We start from the raw sequence: 6,000 nt of genomic DNA, 5'->3' as shown, positions 1-6,000 counted from the left end.
CTCTTATTTATCACTACAGACCTTATTATTGTGCTTGTGGAGGCATGGGATCACCAATTGGGATCATTTTAGGAATTCAACTTGGAAATGGAATTTCAACCCCAGTGGGCCTCGCAAATATTGGTGGGTTGTCTTAAGAAGTTAAGTCACCTAATTTTTTAATGATAACCCCTCTTTGGGCTCTTGAGTATGGGCTAGATGAGTCTCCCAGGTGTTATTCAAATGCCCAGAAGGAAAAGCCCTACCAAAGCTAACCTGGAAGTATCCATTCTGATCTTTTATGTCATCACCACCAACAAATAGGGTTCTAGGATTAGAATACCTCGTACTAAGAGCCTCATCGCTTCCCCAACAACTTTGTTAAAGGCTGAAGCCCCACCGTTTCTTCCCACACTCTCAAGCACATGCCCTTGGGCATTTGTTTCCTGACGAGGATCACGCTGGTGTTCCTAAGTTGCTCTTGCTTGCTGGGGTTCGTCGAACGGTGTCTCTCTAGGGTTGTTCTTCTCCTGGATATCCCTAGGTTTCTTTGTCCTAGTTCAATCATCGTAGCTTGCATTACCACTACGACACGAGGGAAAAAAGCATTCATTGTTGAGGTGCCCGATTCCTCCGCATCGATAGCAAAAATCTTGAAGGTGTTCATAGCGAAATTCAATCCAAGATTCGATATCCCTCGATCTTTAAAGCCAACACCTAGTGACCAAAGGTTGCTTTGTATTAACTAAGATTCAAGCAGTTAGGAAACCTTTGGCATGCTCCAGATCCTGCAACTCAATAAACTCGCCCACCTCCTTCGCCAATCGTCTATCATTAGCCTCCGTTGTTAGGTTCAGGGGGAGACCCTTCATCTGGATCCAAAAAGGAATGAGGTCCAGTTTAATTTCTTCCAGGGATAGGTTGTTGGGCCACCTTTTAATGGAGAAGTTTTGGTTCATAATACCTCATGGAACTTGATCAGTAATTTGGTTTGCCATCCCTTCATCCTTCACAATAACTATGAACATATTCTCCTAGACTTAGTTAATGTTAATATCTCCAATTTCTTTCCACATGCTTTAGAGGATGTTTCTAAACCTCCTCCCCCCCCCCCCCCCCACCCCATCCCCAAAAAATAAGTTTGTTTAGGGGTTTTGTTGTTAGAGATATTCCCACCAGCTTAATTCCTTGCTCCATACTGGAAAGTTTCAAAGATTCCTTCAATCAAACGATGAGATCTTCAACCTCCGCTTGAGCCATCGAGTAGCAGTTCTGTTTCTTATAAATCTGTAGTGGAATTCTTTTTGTTATGTCTGCTTCTTTCCACCCTTAACTCTTTCATAAATGCATTCCTTATGGTAGTTGTAGCATCCTGTCAGATAATTGAGGATTAACCGTGGCCCTTAAATCACCATGAATGCACAAGAACCAACAGGATCTAAGAGCCTTGAGATGAGACTAGTCATAGACTAGGGAATAATGGTAATTGACGGGGTGGGTGGGGATTAGAAAGAGGAGATGGAATATCAATAGGGGAAAAGAAGACGCACAGGAAGAAAGTTAAATCAATGGGCTCTCACAGAGGAGAGAAAAATCTCACAGATGAAAGAGAGCTCTCACTGAGGAGAGAATTTTTATATGAGTAAGAGTTTAAAAATAAAAAATTCCGTATTGAAAATTCCATTGTTCTTTTAGGTTAGCTAAAAAAAGAAAAATCACAAATTATAGGAAATAAAATTCCGTCATTTTAATTTCTGTCATTTTAAAATTCCTTAGTAATATTAAATTTCATTATCCAAACAGAGTGTTACTTTATACCAAACACTCTCTACACCCATCTTATTTTTATTTTAAACTATTAATATCTCTTTAAACTACTACGGTCTAGTATATTCCTCTTCACTTGTAAGTGAGAGGTCTTAGGTTCAATTCTCGCCAAATGTGAATTTGAACCACATTGTTGCTAGCCCATTGTGAGGCTAAGCCTAGGGGTGGTTCGGTATGGGATCCCAAACCAAAAATGAAATCCCAAATCGAAAATCGAAAATTTTTGAGACGATCATTTGAAGACCAATCCCGAACTGAAATTTCGGTATTTCCAATTTTCAGAATGCCCGAAATGTTTTAGGTATTTTGGGATGGATCGGGATTCCGAAAATATTTTCACAATTCAATTAAAAATAGCTTGCACTTGCAAGTTGCAACCTTGCTTAATTACTTTGCTTGTTCCAAATCTACACAGTGCACACCAATGGTTGACTTCAATTTGGTATGAAAGCAATTCCTATAATCTCTACGTGCGCACACACGCACACAGAGTAAATATGTGAAGAGTGATTGAGCGAAGGTCGAGATAGATAGACAGAGTGAAGGTCAGGACTCGATCGAGTGGGTGGAGAGTTTCAGGCTCACAGTGAAAAACTAATAGGGTTCGCGAGTTGAGAGAGAGAGGTGGCTTAGTGGCTGCTTCGAGAGTTGATGAGAGACAGAGTGTGAGATAGGGGTTGAAACCCAATATATATTCTATTTTCAATTCGGTTCGGGATTACCAAACGAGTCAAATGGTGAGATCGATTCCCATACTGATTGGTTCGGGATGTGTACCAAAATTTTCGGGATTTTCGGCTTGGGATTTTTTCGGTACTGTTTGAGATTTTTGGGAATTTTTTCCAGCCCTAGCTAAGCCCACCCCCTCCCCCTAGTGTAGATAATATCGTTGTTCAAAAAGAAAAAAAGAAACCTAATTACTACCTAAACTACCATAAAAATCACATTCAATATGTAAATTTATCTTTAAACCCATTCAAAAGATAAACCCAAAATCAAAGTATATGTTCTCTTGTCTGACATTCTCTCCTATTGACAACATTCTCTCCTTCCAATAAGTTAGTCTTCTTTCCTTTCAATTCTTCATAATTTAATAGAAATCAAAATCAAAATTAATAATATATAGTGAGAATTAATTTATCATTTAAAGTTTGCAGGAGGATGGCATAAAGCCATCCTTTCTGTGATTACCAAGTTGGAAAAGCTTGATAACACCCTTTTTGCCCACTTTTGATGCTTTTATTAGCAACATGAGGTGCAAGAAATTCAAGGATATGTAATGAGAAGATTGAGCTAGGGCTGGGTTCAGTTGGCAAACCATGCCAAATTCCTTGTGCCACCTGCTAGCCACATATAAATAATTATCGAAAATCAATTACTGTTAGCCAACCGTCTTCTTGCAGTTGCCAAAAATTAGTTCAGCCAAAATTATTGGCTGGTTCGGTTGGTAAATGGCACAACTGGTGGTTTGCAAATAAGCTAACATAATCATGACTTGACAAATTAAAATGGAAATCAAATCAAAACTTAATAAGCCAACAACAATATCAGCAAACATAATCCAAATAGTTATAAGTTCACAAACTCAAAAGTCTAACTAATATAATTGTCTAAATTCAATTGTAGCAACTAATGCATAAACAAAAAACTCAAAACTCAAAAGTATGGCTCTGGTTATAAGATCCCCTTATTATAATCCCAAAACAAATAACTTCTTGTTTTGATAATGCAACATCACTGAAGTAGCAGCAACCAATGCATGTGAAATCTTCCATGATTCAATTCTTCGAAGCACTTGGAATTGATGTTCTTGCTTGAGATGTAGAACCATCAACTATTTCAATTCAAGTGTTACATAAAAGAAGTATGATTAGAATAAGAAGTATATTGAATAATAAATTAAAAACATCAATAAATGTTGGATTAAAGTACTATAATTAGAATTAGAAAAAAAATATAGCAATACTTACATTTTTCCAATTCTTCACATGTCTTGTACAATTCAAGCTCTTCCCCTGTTGGCTCTTTATAGAAGTTGAATCCACCTACCCTAAGCCAATCACTAGTGCACACTAATGCATCTACCATTTTTGGAGTCAAGGAAGCCCTAAAAGGATCGACTACCTTCTTACCAAGGCTAAATGCACTCTCACTTGCCACAATTGAAGATGGGATGGCAAATACGCCCTTGGCCATCTTTGAAATGATGGGATATTTAGATTGGCTACATTTCCACCAATCTAATATGTTGAACTTGGGATTCTTGACACTTTCAAAATGATCAGAGAGGTATTGATCTACTTCATTGGTTATCTCTAAAAGATGTTGCTATTGCCTGTCATGGATAAGATCCCTTAGGAACTGTGATTGAGCATCATTACCATCAATCTCAACATCATCGTCACCATTCATATGGTCAATATCGTTCAAAGAATGACTCTCAACATTAGCTGTTCCCTTACACTCCTCATATAGTTCGTATAGGCAAGCCTTAACATCTTTAAAAACTTGGTCTTGTTCATGAAGATCCCATCCAATATTTTTAAAGCCAACTTTAATTCCTTGTAGCTTCAATCAAGGGTCTAGTGTAGTAGCCACATACATAAGCTTGTTCACCTGGTCATACCTTCCCCAATACTTCTCAAATTTCTTCTTCATCGAATAAGCCACCTTTTGCAATGTAGGATCTCTAGTATCCTTCATTTTTTTTGTCAATCTCAACTTGAATTGAACTTATTTCCAAGAATAGCAAATCAGAAGTTGTAGCCTTGGTGGCACTGAATTTTAATGTTTTGTCATAAAACTTCTTCAGAAAATGAGTGAATGAACGTGCGTCCTCTCAGTTATCATCACTTGGAGCCCCCACCCTTTTGTCTTTTCGTCTCCCACCTTCTCTTCGAAATAAGCAATAAATGGAGCATTTTCATCTGCCATCCTCTTAAACACATTTCAATACTTGTAAGCACAATCATCTTATAGGTGGAATTCCACCTTGTAGCTACATCCAAGGGAACAGTTGCCATCTTATCTAACCTCTCTAAGATAGCAAAGTCCCTAAACTTGTCCAACCTGGTTGCACTTGAGTGAATATATTTCACACAATTCCTTATCGCTTCCAATGAGCTGGCAAGATCTTTCATTCCATCCTTAACAATCAAATTAAGAATATGGCAGGCACATCTCATATGCAAGTATTTCCCTTCCAACAATAAGGTCTTTAAGGACCTTAATCTTTCCTTCATGTGTTCAACCACCACATCGTTAGATGTAGCATTGTCCACCACAATGCTAAACACCTTCTTAATACCCCAATCATTCAAACACTCATCTAGATGCCTCCCAATGTCATCACCCTTATGACTTGTGATTTTTTTAATGCTATTATCCTTTTATGTAGTTTCCATTTATTGTCCAAGAAGTGGGCAGTGACAACCATGTAGTTTATGTTTTGGATCAAGGTCTAAGTATCGGTTGTGATACTTATTCTTTGATCCTCCATCACACTCTTGATCTTAGCTTTCTCAGTTAAGAACAACTCCCACACACTAGTAGCAACCTTCTTCCTATTAAGCACCTTGAAATGAGGTTGAAGCTCAAAGTTATACTTCAAAAACCCTTCCCCCTCAACTGCCCTGAATGGCATCTCATCTCTGATCACAAATTCAATGAGAACATCTTCACACCTTTTCTGATTAAATGAGTGGTAACCCAAAGTCCCACCAACCATTGCCTCATTTGTCAATACAGATTGACCTTTCTCAGCACCTTTCATATAATACGATGAATTCTTACATTGCTGTCTAAGGTGGTTCCTACAAGATGAGGTACCATTTTTATTTGGATGTGCAGGAACATGGGCTTTGCAAATGTTGCAAATCGCAATGAACTTAGCTTTCCCATCAACAACCTTTTTAGTTCTAACCATGTGATCCCAAACAAATGAACAACCCTGTTTGGGTCTCTTGTTATTCACATGTTCCACTTATTCCTCGGTATCTTCCAGTTCCAAGGGCTCAATTTGATTTTCAGATTAGGGTGCTTGTTCGGTTGCATTGTGTGGTTCATTTTGGGTTAATCCATGTTGTGCACTAGCGGTTGATTGGCTAGACTCCATTATCCTAAACATAAGCAACATGTATACATTCAAAATCATATGTATGTACATACATGTATATATAGTATCAGTAATCATCA

This window comes from Malus sylvestris, chromosome 12 (assembly GCF_916048215.2).
Source record: "Malus sylvestris chromosome 12, drMalSylv7.2, whole genome shotgun sequence".
In the NCBI taxonomy this organism is placed as follows: domain Eukaryota; kingdom Viridiplantae; phylum Streptophyta; class Magnoliopsida; order Rosales; family Rosaceae; genus Malus; species Malus sylvestris.
Note: the sequence above shows the minus strand (reverse complement) of the source record.